General features: G+C 45.5%; 1 long non-coding RNA gene across 1 annotated transcript; it reads left to right on the forward strand.

Annotated features, from left to right (window-relative positions):
- The first annotated feature begins 7,979 nt into the window (after window positions 1-7,979).
- Window positions 7,980-15,525, forward strand: LOC103886504. Its single transcript, XR_650183.4, has 5 exons — window positions 7,980-10,564; window positions 11,043-11,129; window positions 11,384-11,536; window positions 12,896-13,548; window positions 14,628-15,525. It is a non-coding gene; the product is annotated as an uncharacterized LOC103886504 (long non-coding RNA).
- Window positions 15,526-19,855: the final 4,330 nt, after the last annotated feature.

The raw sequence follows: 19,855 nt of genomic DNA on the forward strand, positions 1-19,855 counted from the left end.
GAGTGGTTTACCAATTTGATTCCTTTTTTTTTTTTTTAAAGAGATGAGGTCTAACTATTTTTCCCAGGCTGATCTCAAACTCCTGAGCTCAAGTAATCTGCCTGCCCTGGCCTCCCAAAATGTTAGGATGACAAGCATGAGTCACCATGCCCAGCCTTTTGCTACATATATATATTTTAAATAGAGGTTGCTTTAGGACTTTCAGTACAAATCTTAAATTTATAACAGTCTGTCTTTGAATAATATTAGACTACCTCCCATACAGTACAACCATCTTACCAAGCTGCACTCCTGTTTCTCCCTTTCCAGCCTTTGTGCTATTGCTGTCATGCCTTTCATTTCTTCATCTACTTTAAGTCTCATTATTAAGCTTACTTGAAATAGTCAATTATCTTTTAAAAAGATTTTTTAAATAAGTGAAAAAGCCTTTTATATTTATTCAATATGGACCATTTATCATGTCCTTCGTTTCTTTGCATACATCTAGATTTCTATCTGTTATCATTCGCCTTCTGCTCAAAGGGCTTACTTGACCATTTCTTGCAGTGAAGGTCTGCTGGTGATGTACTTCTTCAGCTTTTGTGTGTCTGAAAAGATCTTTCTTTTTTGCCTTTATTTTTGAAAGCTAATTTTTCTTGGTGGGTAAATAATTCTAGATGGACAGTTGTTTTCACTTTCAGATGTTGCTGTATTATCTTCTGGCATGCATTGTTTCTGACAAGAATTTGGCTCTCATTCTTACATTTGTTCTTCTGTACATAAAGCATTTCTCCCTTCCCTATGCTGGCTGCTTTTAAAGTTTTCTCTATATCACTGCTTTTGGGCAATTTTACTATGATGTACGGTGGTTGAGGTTCTTCAAACTTCTCGTATCTGTGAGTTTATAGTTTTTATAGAATTTGGAAACATTTCAATCATAATTTCTTCAATTTTTTCCCATCTGCCTCTCCTTCAGGGACTCCAATTACGTGTAGATTGGGACATTTGAATTTGTCCCAGCAATGCTAATTCTCTGGTCAGTCTCCCCTTCCCCCTATCTTTCTACTTTCTTTATTTTATTTTGGGTGGCTTGCATTTCTGTGTCTTCAGGTGCACTACATTTTTTTTTCTATAATGTAATCTATACTTCATCCTAAGCTTTAAAAAAACTCTATCAATTCAATTTGTATCTTCTTTTCTATAACTTCCAATGCCTCTTTTTCAATATTCTTAAGTTCTCTTCTACCTTCTTTACATACAAAATATGATAACTTTTTAACATCTTTGTCCACTAACTCTACATACAAAATATGATAACTTTTTAACATCTTTGTCCACTAACTCTACACACAAAATATGATAACTTTTTAACATCTTTGTCCACTAACTCTATCATCTGTGTCATTTCTGGGTCTGTTTCTATTGATTGATATTCCTCATTCTGGGTCATATTTTTCTATTGCTTTGCATTCTTTTTAATTGGATGCCAGCATTGTACATTTTATTTTGTAGGTGCTGGATAATTTTATATTCCTTTACATGTTCTTGAGTGTTATCCTTGGAAGCCATTGTGTTACTTGGAAACAGCCTGATCCCTTTTGAGGTTTACTTTAAAGCGTTGTCAGGGGAAACCAGGATGGCCATTGGTGCAGGGATGATTTTACTTTGCTCTTGCGACAACAGCCTTCTGAGTACTCTACCTGATGCCTCGGGTATTACAAAGTTTCTCTGCTTGGACTGGTGAGAACACAATCTGTTCCTGGCCCACTGAGCCTCACACATTTTTCTGCCTGTTCCTTTCTTGTGGGAGTTTCCTGGCCTCGGTAGTTGTCTTGCAGGTATACGTCCATCGGTACTCCGTGGAAGTCTCTAGGGGAAGCCTTGTTGAACTCTGCCCTACAATTCTAGCTTCCTGGGCCTCCCTGGGTTCTCAGCTCTGCCTCCTCCTTTGAGGGAACAGCAGGCTCTATTTGGGTCAGCTTTCCCTGGAACCTAGCCTGGAAAGGATTTCTAGGTGGTAAGTGAGGACCATCATAAGGCTTGCCCATTTGTTTCCCTTCTTTAAAGTATCTCTGTTCTGTGCGGACTGTTGTTCTGTGTCCAAAAATCGTTGTCTTTTTTTTTTTTTTTTTTTTTATAGTTGTTTTGTCTGGTTGTTTAGTTGTTTAGTATGGGAGGGCAAAGCTAGTTCCTGTGACTGCATCATGGTCAGAAACAGAAATTCTACCTATGGGCAGAGCACGGTGGCTCACGCCTGTAATCCCAGCTCTTTGGGAGGCCAAAGCAGGTGGATCACTTGAGGCCAGGAGTTTGAGACCAGCCTGGCCAACATGCTGAAATCCCATCTCTACTAAAAATACGAAAATTAGCCAGGTCTGATGGTGGGCACCTGTAATCCAAGCTACTCGTGAGGCTGAGGCAGGAGAATCCCTTGAACCCAAGAGGCGGAGGTTGCAGTGAGTTGAGATTGCATCACTGCACTCCAGGCTGGGCGACTCTGCCTCAAAAAAAAAAAAAAAAAAGAAAGAAATCTTACCTATACATTTCGTATTGTGGTAAAATATACATAACATGAAATTTACTATCTTAGCCATTTTTATGTGTACAGTTGAGTGGCATTATGTACATTCACAGTGTGGTGCAACCATCACCATCATCCACTCTAGAACATTTTTATCTTTCCAAGTTAAAACTCTGTACCCATTAAACAATAACACCCAATTTCCACCTTCCACCCAGCTCCTGATAACCACCATTCTACTTTCTTAATCTTGAAATAGTACAGTATTTGTCCTCTTGTGTGTGGCTTATTTTATTTAGAATAACATCTTTAAGGTTCACCCATGTTGTAATATTGTGTCAAATTTTCCTTCCTTCTTCAAATGTTTAATTGACTCGTAAGAATTGTACATGTTTACGGGATAGATGTGATATTTTGATATGTGTATACAATGTGTAATGATCAAATCAAGGTAATTAGTATATTCATCACCTCCAACATTGACCATTTCTTTGTATTGGGAGCATTCAAAATCTTCTGACTGAAGAATATTCCACTATATGGATGTACCACATTTTGTTTACCCTTTCGTCTGTCGATGGGTACTTGGTTGTTTCCAGCTTTTTGTTCTTGTGAAGAAAGCTGCTATGAACACAGGTGTACATGTATCTGTGTGTGTTCTTTTCAGTTCTTTTTGCTATCTACCCAGAAGTGGGATTGCTAGATCATATAATAATTATGTTATATGTCAACTATTTTGAGGAACCACCATACTGCTTTCCACAGTGGCCGTACCATTTTACATTCCCACCAGCAATGCACAAAGATTCCAGTTTCTCCATGCCCTCTTCAATACTTCTTTTATGCTTTTTGATAGTAGCCATTCTAATGGGTGTGAAGTATCTACATTGCAGTCTTTAAACTTTCTTCTGAGAACACAAAAGAATGGGTTCCCAGTCAAGCAGGGCTGGGGGATAGTGGGCAAGGCACTTTCCCAGGGTCGGGGTGATTGGAGCTGGGTCCAGCCCTCTGCAACGTTGCTTTACATTTACTCAACTGTGAACTGTGAACTCCCCGCAGCCATCGCTGTACGCAGTTCTCATCACAATGCCCAGTGAGCCCTGAGTGCTTAGTTGGTTGGCAGACATGGCAGTGTAGACAGCCGACGGCTTTGGAAACTGATTCAGTGTGACTGCAGCAAAGGAGGTGGCGGGGGTGAGCACAGGGGATGAGGCTGGAAAGTGTGGGGGGAAGGTCACATTCAGGATGTAATTTGTATCTTGAGAGCTATGGGAGGATCTTCAGTAGGGGCCAATATGGACAGACTTGCCTGTTTCAAAGATTACACTGACCACAGGAGATTGTTCATCACCTGCGGAGAAGCGACTCTACAAAACCAGTGAAGACATAAGGAATGGAGGATCAGGTTGGCAAAGTGGGGATGAGGCCGAGGCAGAGTGTCTTAGGGTTCTCCAGAGAAACAGAACCACCAGGGGATATATCCAGTCATGCCTGGCTTGATGACGGGATACTTTCTGAGCTATGTGTCATTAGGTGATTTTGTTGTGCAAACATTAAAGAGTGTATTCATATGGGCCTAGATGGTAGCTCCTAGGCTGGAAAGACATACAGCATGTGACTGTACTGAATACTGCAGACAGTATTTGTGTAAGTATTTGTGTATCTAAACATATCTGATCGTAGAAAAGGTACAGTAAAAATATGGTATCATCATCTCATGAGACCACTGTAGTATATGCAGTCTATCATTGATTGAAATGACATTATTCACTGCATGACTCGTGTGTGTGTGTGTGTGTGTGTGTGTGTAGGAGCCTTATTATGAGGAATTGGCTTGCACAACTGTGGAGGTAAGAAACCGCATGATCTGCCTCTACAAGCTGGAGCCCCAGCAAAGCCCCAGGTGCTATGGTTCAGTTGGAGCTAAAGTCCTGAGAACCAGGGTAGCCAGTGGTGCGAGTCCCAGGCCAAGCGCAGAAGATGAGACCTTTTTTTCCAGCTCAAGCAGGCAGAAAGAAAGAAAGAGGGGTGAATTCCTTCTTCCTCCACCTTTCGTTACATTCAGGGCCTCAAGGGATGAGATGCTGCCCACTCACACTGGGCAGGATGATTTGCTTGACAGAATCCTTCCACTCAAATGCTCACCTCATCCTGAAACACCCTCATAGGCACACCCAAGCATGATGTTTGATCTGGGCCGCCCGTGGCCTGCTCGAGTTGACACAAACAATTAGCCATCACACAGAGGATGGGAGGGTCAGTTCCCACCTTCCTCTTACGACGATGGCTAAGCTCTAGCCCAGGAGACCCTGTCTCCTCACACATGTCACAGGCCACCATCTTTGGCAACAGGTGGCAGAAATTCAGTCCCTGTTTGGGAACTCACAGATGATACGAAAAGAGACTAACATGGGAAAGGGGAGAGGAGTTTGTCTCAATCTGGGCAGATATCTTCCACTTCTAGAATCTGCGAAAGTGATAAAAGAACTTACTGAAGAAGCACGCGTTGCTCATCTCGGTAGCTGAGCAAAGGAGTCCAATGAGATTAATTTCCCTGCTGCTGAAAATCTGTTGCATGAGTTTTGGGTTTCCCTTTGTCCTTTTCCCCCTTGGCTTCTTGTATGAAAATGACAGCCCCACATTTGCTTGACACTGTAGAAACTACGGAGTCAAGAAAACAGAAGGCTTCCATTTGTTTTTTATAGGAGCGCTAATGGCCTCTTCTCAGATTTGTGTCCGCCTCTGGGTAAATGGCCAGTGCCTTTTGCCAAGAAATTAAAACCATTTGAAGCACATGGGTATTATAAGTGTGTGACTATTATCGAAATGCATCTTTAAATTTCATAAGCTCATAATTTTGGATACGTTAATTCAGGGTACATATTATTTTAGGTTTGTGGATTTTCAAAGGGTATTCAAGCTTAAGGAAGGGAATTGAAAAAGATCCGACTGCATTGAGAAATAAAAACAAAATCCTAAGCCCCCCAACTGACCAAATGGACCTCCTCTTGGCCAAAGAGACTCCCAGAGAGCCTTAAAAGCTGAGTTCCCGGCCATAGCACGGATGGGAGGTCAGACACACCTCAAGATAGCCCCTCCCTCACTAACCGCCATTAGAGTTTATTTTTTAAGAGTTAAACAGAAACCAGCCCTTTTGAAAGATTTGCTCCACTGCTGATTTCAACCAATCACCTGATGTTACAGCCAGACCCCCCGCCTTTTGCAGTGTAGACACAACAACTGACCAGCATGAATGCTAAATAGAGATAATCAGACTGATGACAGGACGCCAAATTGTAAGTAAGACCGGAGGCCATGGCAGGCAAGGGTTAAATCAGGTACCTCTGTGCTTTGGAAATAAAAGATGCTGTCACTGCCACGAGGTTTTGTCTTTTTTCTAATAGCTAAACAAACACTGGCCTCAAGATAAGCAATATTAAAACAACGGCAGCTCCACCAGATGCTGACTAACTGACTCCTGTTCCGCAAGCCATAACTACAGCTTCGAGTGAACAAGAGACTGATTTCAGTAACCTTTCCCTGATGGGAGACCACCGTCCCTCTGGGGACTGGTTCTGGCTGGTCCATGGGGACTGTGCACTGAGTGCCTTGGACTCCCAGCTGCGCCTTTCAACATATAGGGCCAACTGTAAAACATTTAAATGTGAAGTCTTCACTCCCAGGTGAACGTGTGTGTGTTGACATATGTAACAAAGATGTTTGCTTACTACACGTGCACACAGGCCCTCTTCATGAATCTTCCTAGCTCCTCTTATAACCTGCTAAATCTGTACACTTAGCCAACTCCTTCAGCATAGTTTCCTGTCTTACTGTTCCTTCTTCAAAATACCTGTTTCTGGTTTAACAGGTTGTTAAAACCTGTAGGTTGTAATCGTTTATAAAAAATAAAACTCCTCTTTTCTAAATGTATAGATCTCATGATTTTAAGTCAATAGCATCAATGGCAAAATGTGTTACCTGTCCACCAACTCCCCATTCCCATTGGTTTCAAAGTTTCTGGACAATTTCTATAATCAAGAAGAAGCTCTGTGGCTGGGTGCAGTGGCTCACGCCTATTATCCTACCACTTTGGGAGGCCAAAGCAGGCAAATCACTTCAGCCCAGGAGTTTGAGATCCACCTGGCCAACATGGTGAAACCCCATCTCTACCAAAAATACAACAACAACAACAACAGTAGCTGAACGTGGTGGTGGTGCATGCCTGTAATCCCAGCTACCGGGGAGGTTGAGGCCAGAGAATCCCTTGTACCCAGGAGGTGGATGTTGCAGTGAGCTGAGATCGCACCATTGCACTCCATCCTGGGCAACACAGTGACACTCCGTCTCAAGAAGAAGAAGAAGAAAAGAAGAAGAAGAAGAAGAAGAAGAAGAAGAAGAAGAAGAAGAAGAAGCAGGAGGAGGAGAAGGAGGAGGAGGAGGAGGAAGAAGAAGAAGAAGAAGAAGAAGAAGAAGAAGAAGAAGAAGAAGAAGAAGAAGAAGAAGAAGAAGAAGAAGAAGAAGAGGAGGAAGGAGGAGGAGGAGGAGGAGGAGTAGGAAGGGGAAAGAAGAAGAAGAAGAAGAAGGAGGAGGAGGAGGAGGAGGAGGAAGGGGAAGAAGAAGAAGAAGAAGAAGAAGAAGAAGAAGAAGAAGAAGAAGAAGAAGAAGCAGCAGCTCCATGACACATTACCCCACCCGAGACTCCCCAGACCCTGGTCCGCGGAATCGCCTCCCTCAGCTTCACCTGTGCCGCTCTGGCAGCCCCCTTCCAGCCCGCCTCTATCCTTCCCCTGCCTCCTACCTTTCCCCTCATTCTCTCTCTTTTTAAGACCCGATTTACCTGTTGCTTACTTCTCTTGGAATTATTTTTGCTGCTTATGAAGATTGGTTGTTATGTTGTAGTAGCAATGACAGATATCCAAGCCATTTCTTCCTTGGAGAATTTCTCTGCTTTTAAAACAGGCCCCTGGATATTTGATAAAAGCAGCTGTAGAAGCTGTGAAGAGTGGCTGACACCTTTGTTTCTAATGATATTTTAAAGATGTTCCCATTGGGAAACATGGAACTGTGTTTGAGAGGAAAAAACCCAAAAGCTTGTAAACAATGACATTAATGATGATGGAGGCTTTCTTCATAATTAAATAAGCAGTCCTAATTTTATAAAATACAATTGTCAGGAGTTTAGATTTTTAACTCCTGTGTATTTTGAAGCATGGCTAAAATACAATAAATCTGAATTGATTTCTTCCAAACAAGCAAAGCCTACAAAAATCCATGGAAAAAATTTACCTTTAAAAATAAATATGAAAACATTCCCACAAATTCACTATTTCCCAGCAGAAAAAGAACTAGCCTTTTAGAGAAAGGACCCTCCTTGGTCTCCAGGAATGACACTAAGAGGGAGCAGATCATTCCTATTCAGAAAATGTGAGGTGAGCCTTGACATTCCCTTTTCTTCTTGGAGCAGAGGCCGGCTAGCGGAGGTCAGAAGACTGAGGTCCTAGAATGGGGAATTCAGGCCATGGAGAAAGGGAAGCAAAAATCGTATGACTTGATGTTAAATGTTTTCACGGCTGCGGCAAATAAACCCGTAAGTTCACCCTACAGCACCTTCCTCCACACTGCTCGTGTGGTTGTTTCTTCAAACCAGACTGATGAGCTATTTATTTTATTAATTTGTTAAATATAGATGGATGCTGGGCAGACAGCAATGAATAAGACAAAGCGCAGCCTGCTGCCTCGATGGGGTTTATCTGCCACTGGTAGAGACGTCCAACTCGCAACTAAATAACAACCAATGATTTCATCTCATTTGCCACCAGCGACCCGCAGGAGAGGCTGCAAAGCCTGGAATGAGTGGGCTTGACCCCAGGTTGAGGCTCGGGAAAGAAGGCTTCCTTGAGGAAGTCATGTTTGAACATTCGAAGGATACAGGCAGGTGCACACGAGGTGGGGAAGTGTGTTTCTGGCAGATGGCATAGCATGTAAAGGTCCCCAGGCAGAAAGGGCAGAATGAGGAAAGACAAGGCAGACAGACAGTGTGGGTGTAACCGGGGGAAAGGAGAGCAGTTCATGGAGCCAGCCTGCAGGGGAGGGCACTTATGGGCACCACGTTGCCTCATGGCAGCAATATTTTGGCACCTTCCTCCAGCCACAGCAACTCCTCAAATGTTACTACTGGCTGAGTAGAGCAATTTTGTCTTCAAGGTCTTGGAATGCCTCGGAACGGAATCATGTGGCCTGAGAGCATAGGACGCTCCTCCCCTGAGCAGCAGTCCCAGCCTGCTCACCTCTTCCCCTGGCTACTGCTCATATGTTCCCTGCAGTCTGAGGTACTTCTCGAAGAGACGATGGCAACCAGCGAGGAGCTGAGGAGTGTCTTCTTCATCCCTGACATCTGTTCCTGATACACCATCTGCCCTAGACAACAAGCCCACGTCTTTCTTCTTGTTCTTCCTTCTCCACTTCTTGTTTGGACTCTGGGAGTGGAGGAAGTCATTATGCCTCACGCTCGGGGAGCCTGCAAACATTCTGCAGAAGAAAAGGGGCTTGGGGAATTACTCTCTGGGTTCCTATCTTCCCTTCTTGACATTATTTGCTTGGGGGCTCAGCTTTCCAGCTGGCTGGAGCAGTTCAGAGAGGTCTGTCCTTCCCAACAAATGGAGGGGAGGGGTTCAAGGTTACTCTGTCCTACACAGGTGGACATTGGCCCAGCAGGCTGCAAATGTAGATGAGATTTTACACAGACTCTAAGAATCACCGTGACATTATCTAACATTTAAAAAAAATCCTACAAGCAAATTGGACAGAGGACTGAAGCAGGGAGAGATGCTGGGAAAACCTGTTTTCTTCTCAAAGCACTATCAGTGACATGCCATATGGTTTTTGCCAAACCATTTGGCTGCTTTAAGATTTTCTATTCCCAAATGTAAAATTGAGCTAATAGAATTTGCCACCCTACCGGGATATCACAAGCACTAATCAGAATGTCTATAAATGCCTTTGAACTCCTTTGGAAAAACACGCAACCAAAATACCAAGTGGGATTTACATAAATGTCATGCTAACCCCAGATCTTCATCTCGACAGTGGGAATTTAGGGCTTACGTGGATGCATTTATTACAGTTCTCACCGAAATTACACATGACTGGATGCCTTGAGCTTTAATTTTTTTTTTCACAAGACTGTGCAACCTGCCAGGTTGAAACTCAGAAATTTTTCAAATGTGAAGTCCGTTACAAAGAACAGTGTGCACTGAAGAAGTCTTCTGTGACTATTTGGGTCTATCCCATATGCCATGGCCATTGAGGTCCTGTCAGGATTTTTGGTTTCCTTGAACTGAAAATAAGACAACCTGATCTTTTATCCTCAAATCTTTGGGGTGTGCTACGGTGCATTACCTTAATACTCATGCATTCTCTCTCCTTTCTGTTGGGAGAATTGAGAAAAATATTTCTATCGACATATCTACAAAGGTTCATCCTTTAGAAAGCCCCGTGACTGTTTATTTGACTCTTGGATAATTATACTTAAATCCATGTGTTTACTTCGGAGATCTCCAAAAAGAGTAGAAAAGATCTAGCAACCCCAAATTAGTTTAGGAACCAGCATGTCCCTTGCTTTAAGGAACACAGTAAACATTTCAAAAGAGCATGCCAGCTCATTATCTAACTCTCTCTTCAGTGACTTCAGGGAAAACAGCAGCAGTTAAGCAATGTTTGCCAAAAGCAAATCTGGGGACGGGTGTTGATTTTAAAAGAGAAGGAAAGAAGAGCTAGTTGCTCACTGCAGGTTCTCCTGGCTCGGTGGTGCGGAGGCAAAGGCCTGTTTCTGCAAAGACTTTGAGGACCCATGACTCTTCCTCAACCTCCAGACCGCTGGAGGTCCCTGATAGTTGAATAAGCTAAGTACAGTGTGCCCGCCTAGTTCTTTCCTGGAAGATGAAACGCAGCTCCCGAGTCGGGAGACGGAAGAATGGATAAACATTCCTCAATTGCTGTTGATAGGTTCTCACCCCAGAACCCGGGCAGTCGGCCTCATGCTCCAGAGTGCAGGTCCCGTAAGGCGTGAGTATGGGGGTGTTTTCCACCATGACACCATGTGCATCCCCACACGGCCCCCAAACGTAATTAACATGTCCTGTGGCTGTTGGAGATTCTGGCTTGTTTAGAGAACTGGCTACCTGGCACTCCAGGCTCGACTGCAAAGAAATGCTCTTTTGTGATAACACGTCTGGACATCCAGTGCAAGAAACTGAGCGTTAGCCCCCCTGACCCTCCCACCGCCCAGAAAGACTCCAACTGAAAGGTTGCACAATGGCTGATCAAAGTCCACCACATTTCTTTCCAGGGCTACGATTTTGTTCTGTCTCCACTCTGGGGAGTTGGAAGGCTGGAGCACGGACCAGCCATCCCTCCCCCTACCTCCTGGTGATGTTTGGAAATCTTAATTTTGTTTTATAGGTCACAGGTCAGCCCATCCATGCGGATCCTTGTAATTGGACAGGACGTGCTTTGTGTGGTCTGATTACATCTTTTCTTTCAGACCCAAGGGGAGCCGTCAATTAGAGCCGTGCTTGAGCCTAAGGCTGACCTGAACCGTTTGAAGGCAGATCTTCCATGGAGCGCCCCGGTACTACTTCATTTCCAGGAATCTTAATTACAAGGCATTACTCTGATGGATTGAATGTATTAAGTAGCCTCAATTCACCCCAGTTTGTAGCCCTTTGGGAGGCGGCTCCCGTCCCATCATTTTCTGCCCCCCTTTGCTGCCCCAGTGCCATGGCACCCGGAGGGCTTTGTTCCAAACCAACTTTGAGTCGTGAGTATTATCTGAAGCCCCTCCCTTGCCTGGAGGCCTTTCAGAAACTACTTTATCTCTTGCAGGTCCTTTTCTGGAAAGGTCAAAGGGACGAGAGGGGGTCTCTGCAGTGTCCTGGATCTGGTTTCAACCTCACCTTCTCCATGTATGAGAAAACAAGTCACTTGGATTCACTGTGCCTCGGTTTCCCCAGATGGCGAGCAGGACTCAGTCTTTTGGTGAGAATTAGATAAGACTTAGAATGAGATGAGAATTACATGTGAGTGCACAGTTGGGATGTGGTGCGTATCTCACGGTGGGGCTGTGACTGCCACGCAGACCTGAGATTGCCTCTGAAGAAATGCCGCTGGCTGGTTCGTGGGCCATCTCGGCAGGATGTGTGCCAGGAGCAGGTGCTCCTGACCTTCCTCTGTGGCTCTTGCTAAGTCCTCAGTGATACAGAATGCTAGCCAGGCCCCTGGGGGAAGGGACACAGGGCCCCTCTGAAATTTCAAAGCTGGTGTGCACAGCAAGTTCCAGGAGAAGGTGGGCACATTTGCATAGTCACCAAGGAGCCTCTTTGTTGGAAGGGAATCAAGACAGGACCCTCCTCCTTTTTGCAATTTAATAATGAACAGCCGGGCATGGTGCTGACTTGGGGCTGCTGGCAGGGACAGGCACCAGCGTTGCCAATGGAGAGCTAGCTCGCTATGACAGAAATTCAGGGGCAGTGCCGGGGGCTGAGCGGGGGTGCCAGCAGTGTGTGCTGGATGGGAAGGGGGGCTGGGAGGCCTTGCTAGCAGTGGCTACCGATGTGTGAGCAAACCAAAGGAGTTGTCACCCTGGAGCCTGCTCAATAGAGCACCCTGTGATCACCCTGCTAGGACATCCTTGTGGCTATGGACAAGTGCCCACTGGGCGACACAGGCACCTTATCAGAGCCCCTCCCCAACCCCACGCAGTGAGTGCAGTCGGATTCACTCTTTACCAAACAGCAGCTTAGCATCCACTTTTCTCCCTTTTTCTTCTGCGTCGCCGGAGGGCTTAAGTGTGACTAGTTGCAGATGTAGCACTTGTGGCCGTGTGAGGCCACACGTGGCTGATGTGGAAGGGGCACTGCAGGTGTGATGGAGGCAAGGCATTGAGGAAGCAGCTGCATGCCCTCTGGCCTCGCCAGTACAGTTTGCCAGGTGCCGTCTCACACTCTAAGCTGGCCAAGCCATCCTTGGGGATGGCCCTGGAGCAGCACCTGCCTACCTGCCCGCTGCAGAGGTGACAGCATTTCATATGGCAAAAGCTTCCCAGGGGCCAAATGGAGAGGTCATCAGAACCTTGTGGTGAGAACCAGGTCCAGATTTGGCTTTCTGGAGATGAATGGCTAACATGATCCACCTATGACCACAGACTGTTCCCTGAAATAAGTCACAATTTTGAAAGAATGAGTGAGCTTTCTCCTGGGATTTGATTTGGTTAGAGGATAAGAAGCACACTGCTTTGGCCATACTGTGGGTCTCTAACATGGTCTCCAACCTTTTGTTTCATTTTCTCCCCTCCCTCTTCCCCTTGTCCCCCTCTTTTACTTTCCTTCCTTTGAATAGCACCTGGTCCATCAGAGGACAAGCTTTCATGTGTTAGCCATCACCTCCGTCATCACCATCATTGTCATCATCATCGTCCTCATCACCTCGACACACTGAGCTTTGTAGCTTAAAAACAAAATGCCTTTAACAATGTGTAAGATGCCACCTTTGGGATCAAATGGGAGTTTGGGATTATTTCTATTTTCTAATCGTTCAGCCCCCTCCCACTAAGTGTGAAGCATAGAGTCATTAAGTTGAAATGGATTTTGTTCACCACATGGGCCCTCAAATCCTTTCTGGAACAAGATTGGATGTAAAAATAAATTAAATAAATACATTTTCAGCGTGTGCAGCCCAACCCAGAGCTCCTTGCAGATAACTTCTTCCTTTAAAGCACGTGGAGCCCAGCCAGCGCCACTGGGAAAGTGGCAAAGAGAAAAGCCGGCTCTGGCCCCGGGCTGCATCAGAGCAGTCGATTGAGCTCTTCGATTCCCAGCACTTCAACACTGCTTGCCTCTTAAGGATTTTCTGAAGGTCACTGATGCTGACAGGGAGTGTGGAAAAAGGATGTTTATACCTGGGGCTGGGAGACGCTATCTCTCAGGCTGGGAGAGACTGGCAGAGCTGCCTGATAATGAGAACAGTGCCATCCACGCCGTTCTGAGCACATGGTAAGCCTCAGGCACATGGCACACGTGAGAGGCGCTTCTGTGTCTCCTGGGTTGTTTATGACAATCATGACAGGTAGCTGCCACCTTCCCATTTCGCAGTGAAGGAAGCGTGGTGTGGGCAGATGCAATTGCAGTTTGTATCCAAGGTGGGAAAGTGGCTGAGTTGCAGGCTGGACTTCTGTCCATATTATTATGGGTTGAACCGTGCTCCTCCTGCCAGATTTATATGTCAAGGTCCTTCCTCCCAGGACCTTGGAATGTCACTTTACTTAGAAGTAAGGTAGTTGCAGAGGTAATTAGTTACGATAAAGTCATGCTGGAATGGGGTGGCCCTTGTCTAATAGGACAGGTCCTTATCAAAAGGGGAAATTTGGAGATAGGCCCACACCCAGGGCAGATGCCAACTGAAGATGGAGGCAGAGGTCAGTGTGGTGCTTCTACAAGCCAAGGAAGGGCAAAGATGACCAGCGAGTTAGGAGAAGCCGGGAGAGGCCAGGGACAGATCCTCCCTCACAGTCTTAGAAGGAAGCAGTTCTGCTGACACCGCGATCTGGGCCTCGCAGCCTCCGGAACTGTGAGCGAGTACATTTCAGCTGTGTAAGGCACATGGTCTGTGGTGCTTTGTGAATTACTGCCTCCCTGGGAGACTGACACAGACATCAAACCAAACCTGTCCCCTTTCCACTATGTTTCCTTGAGCTTTAACGGAGCAACGAGAAGACTTTGGAGGCCACCTTGAGTCCTCTACAGGGCAAGGATGGGAAAGAAGCAGGCCTGGGGCCCAGGGTTCCAGGGCACTGGGAGTAGACTCTTGGGTGCCTGCTGGTGGCTGTTGCCTCCTCCTCTCTGTTGAGGCACTTTTCCCATTTCTGCACTTGCACTTGGGCTGAGACTCCTCAAGAGGGGACTCCCTTGTGCCGCCATCTGTGGCCATGGGAGGGATCAGGGTGGCTCAGCAGCCATGCAGAGGGTGTGCAGTGCTGGAGAAGTCATGGAGGTGAGCCCCACTTGTGAGGCTTCTGAAAATGTTCACTTTTGGATAATGAGTTTTTGTTTTGTTTTGTTTTGTTTTTTTTCAGGAAACTGATCTCTTACTAGAACTAAGTCAACAAGAGCTACCCTTGGACTCTAGATGCCTGGGAGGGTCTGGAGTCGTCAGGCAGAAGGAGAAGGTGGAGCGGGTCTTCCCGGAGGCCGGCTCCCACAGGGGCGGCCAAGGCTCTGGGCCTCTCGGCGTGCCTCTGTGGATCCTGTTGGATCCAGAACCGTCTGGATCACCTGAAGAGTTATTTGAAACCAGCTGATTTTCCAAGGGGGCAGTTGACATGGGTGGGGATATCACAGGCAGGCACACTGGCTTCAGAATTAGAGGCCAAAAGTGTGGACTCTCTCTGTCACTAACTCAGTTCTGCTCTCCAGCAAAACCCTTCGCAGCTCGGGCTAACCTGTCTGTGAGTGGAGGTGGGCAGCTCCTGTCTCAGAGTCCTGGTGGGGGTGAGGTGGAAGGCCCTGGGGGGGCACCCTACAGTGAATTCTGTAGCTCCCTCCCCTTTATCTCTCACGTCGTTTACAGTGTAGCTGGGGGTCAGCACGCGGTCCCTACTTGATATGCTTTGTTTGGTGATTTCGATATTTAAGCCTCTGTCAATTCAATCCAAACTTCGCTACAGAAAGGGCAAGATGCCAGGAAATGCTGATAGTGGCTAAGCATTGTTCTTCAACTTGAACAGTGGTTCTAAGTTGACTCTGTGGTGTATTTCTAGTGGCAATACTAGATATTTTCCTTCATGGCAAAAATGAGAATCTTTATTAAAACAACTACATATTATTATTTAACATCCTGATTCCAAAGTGACAGCAGTATGGCACGGCTTATTAAGAAAGTTTATATCTAGGTGCTTTGACAGTTTACTAAATCTTTTTTTAAAAAGTTATTTATTTATTTATTTTTGAGAGATGGGATCTTGCTATATTGCCCAGGCTGGTCTCAAACTCCTGGCTCAAGCAATCCCCCTGCTTTGGCCTCCCAAAATGCTGGGATTGGCCGGGTGCGGTGGCTCAAGCCTGTAATCCCAGCACTTTGGGAGGCCGAGACGGGCAGATCACGAGGTGAGGAGATCGAGACCATCCTGGCTAACCCGGTGAAACCCCGTCTCTGCTACAAAATACAAAAAACTAGCCAGGCGAGGTGGCGGGCGCCTGTAGTCCCAGCTACTCGGGAGGCTGAGGCAGGAGAATGGCGTAAACCCAGAGGCGGAGCTTGCAGTGAGCTGAGATCCGGCCACTGCACCCCAGCCTGGGCGACAGAGCGAGACTCCGTCTCAAAAAAAAAATGCTGGGATTACAAATGTGAGCCATTACACCCAGTCCAGTTTACTAATTTTTTATGATGAAAGGCTTTATAGCCCTAGTCTCACCTCACTCTTTAATGCCTGCTTTCCACCTCCGAAGCTAGAATGCTCCTGACACATACGTGTGGGTCTAGGGTGGTGAGTGGGCGTTTTCTCTCTCTCTGATCTCTGCTAATAATGTTGAAGGATACAGGCCTAGTTTTTCAGCATCCCTATTCTGAGCTAGGGAGGAAGGAACGCGAAAGAGAAGCGGGGAGTGGAGAGAGAGAGAAAGAGTGAGAGAGAGAGAGTGGGAGAGGAGGCAGGCAAAACTGTCTATGGGCCATTTCCGTGCCTTTGAGAATGTTAATCCCTGTGGCTTCCCCCAGAGAGAATGAGCAATTTTCCACTCTCATGAAGAAAAAAAGACAATTTCCTTGCTCCCAATAGGAGTTCGCAGGGACCCTGTGCTGCTCTGGAAATTGCACGAAATGTCAATACTATAGACGGACATACACATCAAGCTCTTCTTAGCCTGGCTCCTTAACAACCACTCTGGTGTCCACAGCCTGCCTTAGCGACACACTGCATTAGCGGTGCAGTCCAAGATGACAGGTTTTAAAAAGAGCTGTGTCCTCCTGGTGCGGACAATCTCATGGTGAGAATGTGTTAGGCAGGAAGCGATGTGGGTCTTCAAGCAGAATTCCCGTGACTCTGAGCTGAGACTTACCACGTGGACCCTGAATTACTTGGAACCTTGTACTTTTAGTGTTGGAGGGTGCAATGGGGTGGGGGCCATCTCTTCTAGCAAGATTTTAAGTTCATGAGAGGCATGTCCTGCCCCGTGCCTCATTGCCAGCATCCTGTTTAACCCTCCAGAACCTGAAACTTACCATACCTGTGTGGGGAGGACCTGCCAGAGGGCGTGGCTTTGACACTTGTTTATGGGGCAGGCAGGTGTGTTGCAACCCTGTTTGCAAAAATGGGGCTGATTTTATTCTTACTGTGAAGGCCTTTAGCTGTTTTCTTCCAGAGAAGTACTACCTTTCCTGTTCTGTCTCTTTTCTGAACGTTTCTTTGAAATATACTACATAGGCAGAACAGTGCATAGGAGTGTACAGCCTGATGCCTTTTCATTGACAGAACACAGCTGTGTAACTGGCATCCAGACCAAGAGACAGAACATCCCATAACCTCTGAAACTGCCCCACTCCCCTCTTACAGCTCCTGCTCCCCGCCAGGGTAAATCACTAGCCCGCCCTCCAATGACACAGAGCAGTTTTGCCTGTTCTTGTACTTTACATAAACGGAGCTACACAGTATGTGCCTTCTTAGCGCCTGTTTCTTTTGTTGCAACATTTAGTCACTTAGTCAGATTTAGCCACAGTCTTGCCTGTGGTTTTAAATCCTTCATTCTGGCTGTTATAGGGTAATCCACTGCATGAATGTACTACGGTTTATCTGCTCTACTGATGAGGGGCACGTAGTTAGCTTCCAGTTTGGGGCTATTACAAACAGTGCCACTGGGAACATTGTAGTTGACACTTTTTGTTGCTCTTCTGTGAGCGTGTCTACTGGAGGGCATACCTGGGAGTGACATGCTAAGGCCAAGGCCTCGTTAATCTTTAACAGACAGATCCAACCAAGGCCGTGCCAGTTTGCAGCGGCCAGGAGGGAGAGTCCTGCTTGGGTACATCTTGGCCATACATTTTGGTCCACACTTGGTATTTTTCTTGTGCACATTTTTGTTGTTGGCCTTTTCTTTTTCCTCCCCTCTCCTCCAGAAATACAGCCATTTGGATTGACAAAGATGCAACAGCAATTCAATGGGGAAACAGTAAATAGTCGGTTCAACCAGTGATGCTGGAACAACTGGACATCCATATGTAAAAAAATGAACCTGGGCTGGGTGCGGTGGCTCACGCCTGTAATCCCAGCACTATGGGAGACTGACACGGGCAGATCACAAGGTCAAGAGATCAAGACCATCCTGGCCAACATGGTGAAACCCCATCTCTACTAAAAATACAAAATTTAGCTGGGTGTGGTGGTGCACGCCTGTAGTCCCAACTACTGGGAGGCTGAAGCAGAAGAATCACTTGAACCCGGGAGTGGGAGGTAGCAGTGAGCCAAGATCTCGCCACTATACTCCAGCCTGGTGACAAAATGAGACTGCGTCTCAAAAAAAAAAAAAAAAAAAAAAAAAAAGAACCTGAACTTGAACTCCTCATATACTAAGAGTGCGTGTATGAGTTCTTTGCAAACACCTACGGAATATTTACAAAAATCCTGTTAGGAATAAAATCTCAGCAAAGTCCCCAAGGTAGAATTCACTAGGCTAATTTTTCTGACTTCAATGGAAGACAAGTAGAAATGAGTATCCAAAGAACGGCTCTAAGAGGCAGGGGGTTTTTGTTGTTGTTATTTGTGGCTGTAGCCCCAAAGCCTAGAATAGTGCCTGGCATCAATTTTTGAATTAGTGAAAAACGTAATGAGGCATACTGATTAGAAAGCATCCCATAAAAATTAGCAGAGGAGCTAAAGTAATGATATGTATTGTTCGTTGAATGTCTAGAGGTGCCTTTTCGAGGCTCTAACATCCTCATGGAGAATCCAAGCCCGTTCCTTCTGCAATGTATTCTCATTGCCTTGGCCTCACGGTCCCGAGATGACGATGATGGCTGTAATAGTATTAATAACTATTATTATTGTTATAATGATAATGAAACTTCGTATAACTTGCTTTGTGCCAATTGTTGTTCTAAGCCCCTGATGTATTGTCGTACAGTCCATGCTCACATCTGTCCATGAGGTATGTGTTATTTTTCCTCATTTACAGATGGGAAAATAGAGGCATAGAGTGATTCAGTAACTTGTCCAAAGTCATACAGCTAATAGTTAGTATAGCCAGGAGCTAAGCTCAGGCATAGCCCATAGTCTGTGCTTACTTTCTAAGTTTTATTGTAACTCCAGGTGTTGTATTTTCACAGCCAAAGTAGGAAGAAAGAGGCCACACGAGGCCACGAAGCCACACCAATCTCAAGGGAGGCCATGAAATCGAGTATCTGACAAAAAAGAGCAGGAGTTCCACCTTAGATGAAGCAGGAGCCGAGCCTGAGAGCAGGACGCACTGCCGTGGGGAACAGAGGGCCTGGTCCCTACAGCAGGAAGGAGTCAGGGATCACAGATGGCATTGACAAACGATATCTCTGCCTTATTAAAAAACTATCTACCTGCAAATTTAAAAAAAAATTCTAGATAACTTGGGTTAAAAAGAAAATGAAAAGCTATTTAGAAATAATTGGGAATAGATTAACTAAAATTCAGAAGAGGAGAAAAGATCTAAAGAAGGGGAAAAATCTAAAGAGAAGGATAACCTATAGAAAAAAATGGAAGGAGTAATCAGAGAGGACTACAGGCCCACACTGCTGTGCAGGCATATTCTGCATTTCTAAGGAATAATGACATTCATATTAACATTATACTTACAAGAACTATTCCACAGAATATAAAAAGATGATCTCCAACTCATTCAATAAAGCTAGTATTACCCTGACACCAAATCCAGACATAACTAGTGCAGAAAATATATAGGCCACCCCGCTTGTGCAAATGACTCAAAAAAATTCCAACTAAAACATAAACAAATACAAGAATGCGATGTACTAGAAGATCACATTTTTCCTAAGAATGAAAAGATGGTTCGAGGTTAGGGGACCTATCAGTGTAATTTCTGGCAATAACAGTTAAAAGAGATCGACGATGTGACCATCTCAACAAACGTAGCAGATAGTGCGTTGCTGCTCCATCTTCCACCTGACCTTCTGAGGTCTTCTTGCAGGGATTAGAAGTCTGGAAGCTCCGTTTCCCAGGCTCTCTGGCAATGGTTCCAGTTTAGTTTCTATGACTGAGAGGTACTCATTAGTTTGGCAAAAGTGGAAGAAGGCTGGACTGGAGATGTGAGCGCTGTTGGACAG

This window comes from Papio anubis, chromosome 7 (assembly GCF_008728515.1).
Source record: "Papio anubis isolate 15944 chromosome 7, Panubis1.0, whole genome shotgun sequence".
NCBI lineage: Eukaryota > Metazoa > Chordata > Mammalia > Primates > Cercopithecidae > Papio > Papio anubis.